We start from the raw sequence: 12,113 nt of genomic DNA, 5'->3' as shown, positions 1-12,113 counted from the left end.
GTCCATGTATGACCAGAGACAGGTGTAAGGAACCTTGAGAGGACCATCTAGAGTTACAGAAAGCTAGTGCTGAAATGAATCTCATGTCCTAACTCAGCCAGTATCAGAGTAAGCATCTTCAAAAAAAAAACAAACCAAGACTGCCACTTTATCTTGGATTAGAATGCAATGAATTCCAAAATTTAGGTCCTTCTCCCCCTCATGACATGGATGCATAAGCCCCACTGCCTATAGCAACGCTAACCCTTCATGGAAGAAGCCAACAGAAATGCTTAAGTTTTGTATTTTAATGGCTGTGTTACTTTAAATTAATCCTCCACCATCTGTTCCACCCTTAATTACAGATTCAAAGAAAAGCCCATATTTCACTAAACCAACAGTAACAGTGAAGCACAACTTCCTTACAGTAGAATTTATCTTCCTGTCTGCTATGTCACCCCATCTGCGCCATGTTCACACCTTTCATCCAGAGGAAAAAAGCAAAGTCTGGCAAGAGCGTTGCTTTTCAACACCTACGGAAAAAGAAAGACCGATAAAATCGAGAAAGAGCATTGAAGACAGACTCTTTCCAACCTCGACTCTCTTTTCTCAGAACCCTGGAGCTGAAAAATCCCTCTGGGGCCTGAGTGTACGTTTTGCTCCGATGTGCTGCGTTGACAGACACAACTTCTAGCGTCTCATGCACCAGCTTTTCATGGCTTTTATGCCTTAGATGGCAACTCCGTGGGAAAATATTATTCTTTTCACTTTACAGTGGACTTCCCGAGGGATCTTTGCACTCACACATGCACATGGAAAGATAAGATTATATATTTTCATTTGGCCGTGTGTGCCATGGCCTCAGTGGCGCAGCTGGATGGTTTGTGAAATAATATTTGGTTTTCAGAAAATGATGCTGCATGTGGAATGTACTGCTGGTCCTACCCAAACCTGCCTTCTTAGCAGAGGAGTAGCCTAGTGGTCGGAGCAGGTGGCTCAACCCTATGGAAGCAAGGGTTCAAATCCAGTTGAGTTCCCTTGTGACCTTGGGCAAGTCACTTCACCCCCCTGTTACCTCCGGTACAAACACAGAGGCCCCTTCACTAAACTGTGTAAAGCGCTAATGGGAAAAAAGGCTTCCCACAAAATGCGTTAACGTATTTTGTAGTAATTTACCTGTCTGTGCAGCTAATTGCACTCTATTGAATCTTTAAAACATTTTTCAGGAGGGGTGTGTCACGGGCAGGTAATGAGCGTGCAAATGTTTGCATCAGTGCGTGCTAACTGGATAACGCGCACCTCTTAAAACAGAAGCAGTACGTGCTCCCCCGTTAATTTTTTTTTTTTTTGCAAATCCCGCACGCTAATGGAAAAACTAGTGTGTGAACGTAAGAACATAAGCGTTGCCAAACTGGGACAGACCGAAGGTCCATCAAGCCCAGTATCCTGTTTCCAACAGTGGCCACTCCAGATCACAAGTACCTGGCAGAAACCCAAATAGTAGCAACGTTCCATGTAGAACCCCAAAGAGTAGCAAGATTCTAGAATTCTAAAGAATAACAAGATTCCGGAATCCCCAAGAATAGCAAGATTCCATGTAGAACCCCAAAGAGTAGCAAGATTCTAGAATTCTAAAGAATAACAAGATTCCATGCAGAATTTCAAAGTGTAGCAACATTCCATGTAGAACCCAAAGAGTAGCAAGATTCCATTCAGAATCCCAAGTGCATAAGTAATGCCATACTGGGACAGATTGAAGGTCCATCAAGCCCAGCATCCTGTTTCCTACAGTGGCCAATCCAGGTCACAAATACCTGGCAACATCCGTAGCCTGCAAAAGAACATATTTACAATGACCCCAATACTGCTGTGCTAAAAACAGGCTTAGTGCCCAGGACACTCCTGTGACAGCATGTGCTATGCCCAGACCTTGCTGTGGTTTAGTAAAGTGGCCCCTGAGATTGTAAGGCCTCTGGGGACAAGGAAATAGCTCACACACTTGAGCTATCACTGACACGTCTGAGCTAAATCTCCATAAATAAAAATAATGCAAACATATTTTTACTGCACTGGCCATGGACCAGTTCTGCACCTGAGTCTCCTGCCAGCATCTGGAACTTAGGGCTTGGTTACAGTTTCAGGAAACACTGGCTTCCCTGCCACCAGATGCCAGGAAGCTGGGAAGGCCACGCCAGCCTCTGCTACTCTCCACCTTGAAGAGGAGTCTAGCAGCCACGGCCAGCCAAAAGCAAAACACGGACCACGTAAGGAAAGACAGGCAGCCAAGCAGGAAACACTCCCAAGAGATGCCAGGGCTGTGCTGAGCCTTGCTAATACGTACAAATAAATCAATCGGATGTAACTGAGAGCTATAAAAAAAAGGGAAAGTGAATTGTACTGGGACAGCTTTCACTGTTCTGACTGTCCGGTTCCACGTGATTCTGCCTGAACCACCGTGGCAGCCTTTTAAGTGAGAGCCGGATAATGGTGTCTCCTCTGCAGAGATACATGTCACCCTCCTAGCTTCAAAACCTCTCCCATCTCTAAAGATATATTTAATAAATCCTTAAGAGGTCCCGTCAGAACTTCTCTGAGCTCCCTCAGTATCCCATCAGCTATGATTCGGATTATTCTTCCCAATGAGCATCACTTTCCATTTGTCCACATTAAATTTCATCTGCCATTTGCATGCCCAGACTTCCAGTTTCCTAAGGTCTTCCTGCAATTTTTCACAGTCTGCATGTGCTTTAACAACTTGAAATAGTTTTGTGTCATCTGCAAATTTAATCACCTCACTTGTCGTTCCGATTTCCATATCATTTATAAATATGTTAAATAGCACTGGACCCAGTACAGATCCCTGTGGCACTCCACTATTCACCCTCCTCCATTGAGAAAAAAATGGCCATTTAACCCTACCCGCTGTTTTCTGTCCAATAACCAATTCCTAATCCACACCAGAACCTTGCCTCCTATCCCATGACTCTAATTTTCTCAGGAGTCTCTCATGAGGAACTTTGTCAAAAGCTTTCTGAAAATCTAGATATACTACATCAACCAGCTTGCCTTTATCTGTATGTTTATTTACGCCTTCAAAGAAATGAAGCAAATTGGTGAGGCAAGACTTCCCTTGGCTGAACCCATGCTGACTCTGTCCCATTAAGCCATGTTTATCTATGTGTTCTGTGATTTTTTTTTGTTACATTTGTACCCTGCGCTTTCCCACTCATGGCAGGCTCAATGTGGCTTACATGGGGCAATGGAGGGTTAAGTGACTTGCCCAGAGTCACAAGGAGCTGCCTGTGCCTGAAGTGGGAATCGAACTCAGTTCCTCAGTTCCCCAGGACCATAGGCCACTCCTCCACTCCATATTATTCTAAGCAGTTTACAATCAAACCAGAAACTATTAATTACATATTAACTGGTACATGAGGTTTCAGGTTGCAGGAACTAACTTGTTAAATGCTGACCAGACGGTCATGTAGAGTATAAGGGAAAATGGAGCTTGAATTTGCCCATGAATGCACTTTATTACATCTTTAGCATGTATGCATTTGAAACCCAGCCTATGATGGCGGGAAGAGAGGGAGCAGTAAAACAGTGTACCATACACCAATTCGATGATGCAGGACCACCCACAAACCAACTCAACAACCCAGGATCAGTCACAGACCAACTCAACAACCCAGGACCAGCCACAGACCAACTCAGTGACCCAGGACCAGTCACAGACTAACTCAGTGACCCAAGACCAGTCACGGACCAACTCAACAACCCAGGATTAGCCATGGACCAACTCAATGATCCAGAACCAGTCATAGACAAACTCAATGACCCAGGGCCAGCCATGAACCAACTCAATGACTCAGGACCAGTCATGGACCAACTCAACGACCCAGGACCAGTGACGGCCCAAGTCAACAACCCAGGACCAGTCATCCTGCTCACAAAACACATGCTACGTCCCACTCAGTGGTCCAGGCCAGTCACCCTGCTCTGAACCAGCATGCCACAAACTGAATCAACTAATGTCACTCAAAAACAAAGTCTCATGAGCTGAATCAATAGCCCAGGGCTGTCAGCTACTTTTGAGCCACAGATGGAATTAGCATCCAAAGAAGAAGACAGTATGGGAAGTAAATGTCCGTCTGTCCACACGGTTAGCTTTCTTCCCAGCAGAGTTCTGCTGCTCCTTTGCACCTCCAGCTCAGTGACAGTTCTTGGCCCTGCAATCATGGCAAATCCAGCTGCCAGGGTATTAATACTGCACAAAGATTGTGACTTTCTTCCCCAGAGGCCGTGAACAGTGCCTCTGCAGCGCCCCCAACCCTGTCTGACCCAGCGAGCAGAAGACGTTAACCAGGAATTGAAATTCTTCCTCACGGTGGTGTGCAGAACTGCCACCAGGCCACTGGGTCAGCCGGGACTTCTGATTGGCTGAGTAAAGACTAACTGGGGATAGCTAGAGGGGGTGCTCTACATACCCTGCAGGGTAACGCTCCTAACCCCAAATCAGTCTTCATAGGCAGACAACCTCCCATGCCTCATTGTGTTTGGGTGAGACAGTCGCATGCATCGCTCCGTAGAAATGATAAACTACACATTTATCAATATTGCCACTGAGTCCAGACGCTGTGAAATGACTGTAAAGAGAAAGTTGGCTCCATTGCTGGCATTACCCTATTGCAGGTAGGGAATTGTGGGTTCTGATTTCCCCAGTGGCTTCCTGCCCACAGGGGGATAACGCCGGCACTGATTGCAAGGAGCCTGGGCACTGCTCCATTTCTGAGATCGCTGTCAGCATCCTGATGGAGGCATATTACAAGTTACAGCGTCCATCTTCTCCAGCCAGCCCTTTGCCCTACCCCCAGTCCTGAGCCTCCCAGATTTTATTTAATTAGCACTGGCCCTGTCCTCCGTCCCACTAGCTTGGACACCTCCTGTCTCAGCCTCCTTTAGCGCAGTGCCCTCATGAGACCTGGGCACTAACATTTTAGAAGGATTGGAGGTGCCCAACGCAATACAGATCACCCTCCCTGGACTCAAGCAATCCTCATGGCATAGGAGCTCCCCCCCCTTCCCCCAAGACCTGTCAGCTCTGAACTATTTCAAGTAGAATCTGAATCACAAATAAAATCTCTGATCACAGCAGGGTGATGTTAGCTTGGAGGCTCAAGTCCTTCCAAAAGCCAGCAGAAACTCTGAGATGTTACTAAAAGAACATTCACCCTTGGAGGGTGTGGTGGGAGGCCGGACACAAGGAGACGGGCAAATCTTACCGCCGATCGCACAATTCCAAGTGAATTGACATTATGGTCCGGTTCTGGCCTTTAGAATCCAGACCCCTGTGGCAGGTGCTTGTTTCTATGAAAGATGCAGGGCACCCACAAAGGGTTAATTAACCAAAATCCATGTGCAGGAACATCTGGGACACTAGGGCCCAGGCAGTCAGAGAAATGAGCACTTCCACGTATTGTACAGCTCAATCCGGAAAAGGGCAGCTGACCCCCCACCCCCCATGGCACTAAAGGCAAGCGAGGGGAAACTGGCTGAAACCTCTGTCTTAAGCTATAATTACATCAATAAAGACTTAATCCAATGGAAGATAAACAGCACTTTTCCTTGCAAATCTGTTGTCAGGAAGATCACATTTCCAGACTTTAATCTGTAATTGTCTTATTTTTTTTAACACTTGTGGGCAGCAGGTGCCAACTGAGCTAAAACAGTATTTCTTTCTCTGTGAGAGTGTTCCTTCAGCTGCTAACGCTCTCAGTCGGAGCTTTGAGACATCTGTGCGCCTGCTCTGACATCCAGCTCCTGTCTGCTCAGTCTGCTTGCCAAGAAAATGTGCTTTTCTGTACTCTACCAGCTAGGCTACTGCCCGGAGAACACAGCGTCTGAAGCTCATGCTGTGTTCTTTCCATGAAGGGTGTCAGAAGACACTAGGATCACCTTTGTCAGACCATGGCAGCTGTGACTGCAGGTCTGAGCACATGGACAGGTAACTTTGAGGGGACAAATACACACAACTGTACTTTTTTTTTTCCGATCTTTACCTCCTTCCTCCCTCTCCTCTCACCCCCAGTTCAGTTCCTCTTTGCCTTTTGCCCTTGGAGAAAGTTCAGCAAAGCCAGCACAGGTCTGAGAAGTTGAAATCTCCTGCTTACTGGACCATTACGTCCAGCAGGACCACAAAGGGTCTGTCAGTCAAAGTGGAGCTGAATTGCCAGGCTCCTGATTAGCTTTTTATCTTGGATCCAGGAGGGCTGGGCGTGTGGAGGGATAAACCTGTGGTTTTTCCCAGTACTGAATACCCAATTTGTACCATGTGGAAGTACTCAAGGCTGCATCCAGCAAAGCTTCGGTTGGGGGGGGGGGGGGCAGAAGTCAGCTGTGGTTTTGTTAACAGTCCGGGTCCAGCCTCGGCCTGCAGGATTGGAAGGTCTAAAATATGAAACATGTGTGCCCTTAATGAGTGAGCGAATCGACTCCATGGCGTCACTTGGCCTGGTCCCACCACCTGTGAGCACAAGATGTTACTAAACATACATTTGTACTGAAAACATATGATGTTGGCCTCAGCCACCACTTTTCAGCTGTTTGCAGAAGGCTCCTTGTCTCTACTGCTTAATGTGCGCTGATTCCCTCTCTATCCCCCCCCCCCCCCACCCTTGCCACAGAAATCCCTGCCTCCGTTCTGTTGCATGCCATAAGTTCACATTCTAGAGCCACCCAGGGATTCAGTCCCAGAAGGGTACATAAGTAATGCCACACTGGGAAAAGACCAAGGGTCCATCGAGCCCAGCATCCTGTCCACGACAGCGGCCAATCCAGGCCAAGGGCACCTGGCAAGCTTCCCAAACGTACAGACATTCTGTACATGTTATTCCTGGAGTTGTGGATGTTTCCCAAGTCCATTTAGTAGCGGTTTATGGATTTGTCCTTTAGGAAACCGTCCAACCCCTTTTTAAACTCTGCTAAGCTAACCGCCTTCACCACGTTCTTCGGCAATGAATTCCAGGGTTTAATTATGCGTTGGGTGAAGAACTTTTCTTCGATTTGTTTTAAATTTACTACACTGTAGTTTCATCGCATGCCTCCTAGTCCTAGTATTTTTGGAAAGCGTGAACAGACGCTTCACATCCACCTGTTCCACTCAAGCCAGGTCTAAGGGACCCTTTTATGACAGCATATTAAGTGATAACATGCACTTAAGGAGAGGGGAGATTCTAAATACGGTGTCTAAAAAAATCGGCATAGAAATCAAAGCAGACTAAGCGTATTCTATAAGTGGTGTAGAGGATGAGACGGGGGGGGGGGGGGGGCAAAGTTTGTCCCCATCCCTGCCTCGTCCCTGTGGATTCTGTCCCTGTTCCCCCGCAGGTTCTGTCTCTGTCCCCGTCCTATCCCAGCAGGTTCTCTCCCCATCCCTGCGCGCTCTGTCCTCATCTGCAGAAGCCTCGAACATTTATGATTTTATATTTAAATCTTTTTATGCTGTGCAACTGTTGTTTGTAAATCAGAAATAGAAAACAATAAGAAAAAAAACGAGCAACTTGTCTTCTCAGAAGATGTACTGCTAGCAGGATGTACAGAATCCCCCCCATGCAAATTTTGCTAGTTGTGGCCAGCTTGTTTTTCCAAAAAGCAAAATATTGTCGTCTGCATCACTCAAACATAAATAACAGTCCAGTTCATTAACAGGCTTCAAAGTCAGTGGCATTCCTGACACCCCCCCCCCCACGGGTGCACGCCGCTGGGGGGGGGGGTGCCGCGGTGCGCACCTGCTCCGAGTTCGCTAAACTTCGCTTCGCTGCAGCTCCCTCTGCCCCGGAACAGGAAGTAACCTGTTCCAGGGCAGAGGAGCTGCAGTGAACGATGAAGTTTCGCGAACTCTGAGCAGGCGCGCGCCGCGGCACCCCCCTCAGCGGTGTCCACCCGTAGAAAATGACATGGGGACAAAGTTTGTCCCTATCCCCATGGGCTCTGTCCCCGTCCCCATCCCCGCAGTTACCGTGGGTCCCCACCCCTGTGTCATTCTCTAGTTAGGTGCGTAAATCTTGGTGTGCAGATTTATAAGTACGTGTGTAAATTTCAGAACGTCCATTTCCCCGCACATAACCACGCCACCTTCTGCCTGCGTGGATTAGAAGTTAGACGCACTGTATTACTTGTAAGTGTAAATACTAATTATTGCCAATTAGTGCTCATTGTTGCTTGTTAAGCCAATTACGTTACGCACGTTGTTATAGAATTTGCTTGGATTTCCGCGCGGAACTCTAGGCCTGCCCAAAATGTCCTAACGCGGGCACGATAAATCTTACCGCGTCAGTTTTGCCACCTGTCGTGGTATTTATTTTCCCTGTTTATTTGTTGGGTCGGGGCGCAGAATAGGTGCGGGCCCTGGTCTTCAGCCGACACACTCACATCACTGCACAATAAACGTTTTAGCGCATCCATAACACGGCAGCCTTTCGCATTTCCTAAACAGAGGCAGAAAGAGCTGCCACGGCAATTTTGTAAAAGGCCACATACTAATGCTAACGTGAGCGCACGGCCTGAAAATCAGAAAATACTAACATGCCCTCATGTGTTGACATGAGTGCGTGAGAAAGGCCTGCGTAAGAACCAGCTAAGCACGGCTTACCAAAGGACCCCTATGAGATTTTCTGGTTCCCATTCAAAATGGAGGCTGCAGGAACCAGAATGTATTGGGGGGGGGGGGGGGGGAGGGCTTGTCAGAACTGCCCAAGGACAAGCAGCAAGGCCAGTCCTTGATTTCTGTTTTACACTTATGTGGGGTTGGAGAGGGGCTGTGGCTAGCCCTCACCTTTCATTAGCCACTGACAAGCTCCTCCCCCTCCATCCCAGAGATCCCACTGCTGGCCCTGAGCTCCAGTGCAGTTATTAAACCTCCATGGGGATTCCCTGCCCTTCCCCTTTCACTGTGCTACTGTCAGTCCTCTCCAGGTTGTTTGTCATTCCACACATGGAGTTCACTCCTGCTTTTCTTTGGAAAATCACAAGCCCCAGCCAGGAGCATGGGGAGCTGGAAACACAACTTGTTAAATATACCCCCTAGTGCTCCCATCCCATCCACTGTGTCATGGCCAAGCGGGAAAGCCAATGAATGGGGCACAATTTACCCCCCCCCCCCCAATCTCTTGTGCCATAAAGGCGGTTAGCTTAGCAGAGTTTAAAAAAGGTTTGGACGGCTTCCTAAAGGAAAAGCCCATAGACCATTATTGAATGGACTTGGGGAAAATCCACTATTTCTGGGATAAGCAGTATAGAATGTTTTGTACTTTTTTGGGATCTTGCCAGGTATTTGTGACCTTGATTGGAAACAGGATGCTGGGCTTGATGGACCTTTGGTCTGTCCCAGTATGGCAATACGTATGTACTTATGAACTCACTATGGCCCTGTAAAACCAAGCCTGGATATATTGATGGGTAATGGATCCTGGTGAACCTGAAAGGTCTCCTTCTAGTACCTGAGCTGCCAATCTTCTCCAGGTTTGTCAAAGGCGCCCATCCCCCACCCCAGTCTTTGGGTGCAAGCAACAGTGGGGCCAAAACTCCAGGGGAAAGTACCTATCCCAAAAAGCTAGGTCTTAGGCCTGTACGTCTCTTGCAAGAAGAAAAGTCCGTGCAGCCAAAGGCAGCAAAGCTTTGCTCCAGTGAGAAAGATATAGAAGCCGCTCTCCCTCCGCCCCAAAACGATCATGACAAAACTCAGTACTGTGTGCATGACTTCAAGGACTGATGCCAGCCAGATTTCTTCTAAATACCAATCGCCCTCCATCACTTTTAGGGAATTAATAAAGCTCAACCAGAAGAGACTAAATGAAGAGATTTTTCAGGGGCCCAGTGCTGTCAGAGCTCTCCGAAGCCAATATGATAATAAAAAGCATCACCTCCAGCCTGAGTATGTTAGAAAGCGAACACCAGGGCGATGCTGACGGATTCATTATGGCTACTGTTTACAAATTAATGAGCCACAGTTGAGTTAGTAAATAGGGCCCCTATAATAACTTTTCTATAAGATACGAGACGATCGATTGCTGTACTGCTGCCCCTCCCCCTCCAAACGCCACAAATAAAGCGCACTTTTCAGAAGGCAGCCAGCGCTGAAAGCGTCCCTCCCCCTCCAGCTTTCCCCACTTCGTTATGAGCAGCAGGTAACCTAGCCACGAAGGACTCCTGTTACTGAGCTGCGATAAAAAAAATATGTCCTTACGCAGATCATTTCCACGCACTAGGGGGGGCCCTGTTACTAAACGGCGGTAAGCCACCGCGGGCATACTGGGCGCCAAACAGGAGTTACCGCCGGGCTACCGCAGCGGGCCTGGTGGTAGTTCCCACCCCCCGGCGTGCGCCGAAAAATATGGTACAAAACAAAACAGCAAAGATGACTACAAAATTAAAAAAGGACGATGCTTCAAATAAAAAAACAGTTAAAAATATCATTTTAATGTCAATGAACAAGATAAAAATATATAAAATTACAATTTTAATGGTCGATGAGCAAGATTCGACACAGCTGTGTTTCGGCCTACAGGGCCTGCATCAGGAGTCTATTTTTAAAAAACAACATATAAAGACAGTAAGTTGGCATAAAATTTACATATATAAGGGATCAAAGTATATTTTTTATCTTGTTGATCGACCATTAAAATTATATTTTTAACTTGATTTTTATTTGAAGCGTCGTCCTTTTTAAAAAACATTTTTAGTCACCTTCGCTGTTTTGTTTTGCATCCAGTAAGTGGTTCACTTTCCCGCACGGCCATTTCTTTTCAGGAAAAATAAAAAAGACGCAGCCTTTTACCTGCCTCGGCGCACGTCAAAAACACACGCAGGCCCCCCTTTTCGCCACAGCTTAGTAAAAGGAGCCCCAAGGCCATTTTTACCGCAGCAGTAAAATCGGGTTTTTTCCATTAATGTTCGCGCACGAATGTTGCCGTTTTTAAAAGTTACCGCGGTGGCTCCTACCGCTGCCTATTGTGTGGGTGGTCAGGGCTCATGCGGTATCTGTGAGCTCACCAGCTACCACGCAGTAATGGTTAACGCAGGGACACCCCTCTGCCCCGCCCCCGACACACCTAGGGGAGTCCATTACCTGCTGCCTTAGGTGCACGTTAAGCTTATTTATTTATTACATTTGTACCCCGCGCTTTCCCGCACATGGCAGGCTCAATGCGGCTTACATAGTAACAATATAAAAAAGAAAAAGAAAAAACAAGGTCTTTGATTGTATAAATTGTATGTGGTTAATTAATAAGTAAGAAGTAATATGTCAGCCGTCACCCTGTCCTTAATACAGGGGCGCTGAGTCCAATCCCCCCCCCCCCCCCTATAAAGCAGATGCATTTCTCTTTGGGCTCCGGCTGATCAGATCAATGAGACAGAAAGGACCAGACAAACTGTGTCTTTGTGCCTGTGATGAACTGTGACATTCAATGAGGAGGGGGGAGGCAGCTGTCACTCCCTGTTCCTCATCACTGTCACCTCCGTGACACACACATCGTACCTAGCGCTGTCCTGAGACTGAGGGGGGTGTTTATGACATCTGCTCTCATCTACCCGGGGAAGAGCTGCTCCCACTGAGGTGGCTGCATTTCCAACACTCCCTGCCCCCCCTCTCTCTCTCCTCTGCCCTTTCCTCCTCCGGCTTCTCTTTCTCTTCTCTCCAATAATTCACTCTTCCCTGACTGTCTCCCCTTCCTCTCTCTCTCTCTCTCTCTCCTCCTGTAATTTCTCTTTCCTTTCTCATCTCTGCCTCTCTCTCTTCTTTCTCCCCTGGATCTCTTTGTCTCTCCCCCCCCCCTGACTTCTCTCTCTGTCTCTCTCATCCTGACTTTCTCTTCTTTCTCCCCTGGATTTCTTTTCTCTCCCCCCACCCATTACCCTGACTTTCTGTCCCTTCCCCCCCCCCCCCCCCGATCTCTCTCATCCTGACTTTCTCTTCATCTTTCTCCCCTGGATTTCTTTTCTCTCCCCCCACCCATTACCCTGACTTTCTGTCCTTTCCCCCCCCCCCCCCGGATCTCTCTCTGTCTCGCCCCCCCCCCTCCCTGGCTCGTTCTCCTCTCTCTTCCCTCCCCTCCCCTCTTCTCTTCTCCCTCCCTGTC

At 47.7% G+C, this 12,113-nt stretch overlaps 2 protein-coding genes across 4 annotated transcripts in view; one reads left to right on the top strand and one right to left on the bottom strand.

Moving 5' to 3' along the window:
- Nucleotides 1–12,113, top strand: part of TNFAIP8L2 (TNF alpha induced protein 8 like 2) — a 359,688-nt gene that overhangs the window by 141,870 nt on the left and 205,705 nt on the right. The window lies entirely within an intron of this gene.
- The window catches only part of SEMA6C (semaphorin 6C), a 118,490-nt gene that overhangs the window by 105,838 nt on the left and 539 nt on the right, over nt 1–12,113 (bottom strand). The window lies entirely within an intron of this gene.

Source organism: Microcaecilia unicolor, chromosome 14, assembly GCF_901765095.1.
Source record: "Microcaecilia unicolor chromosome 14, aMicUni1.1, whole genome shotgun sequence".
Classification (NCBI taxonomy): Eukaryota; Metazoa; Chordata; class Amphibia; order Gymnophiona; family Siphonopidae; genus Microcaecilia; species Microcaecilia unicolor.
Note: the sequence above shows the minus strand (reverse complement) of the source record. Positions and strands in the feature narration are given on the sequence as shown.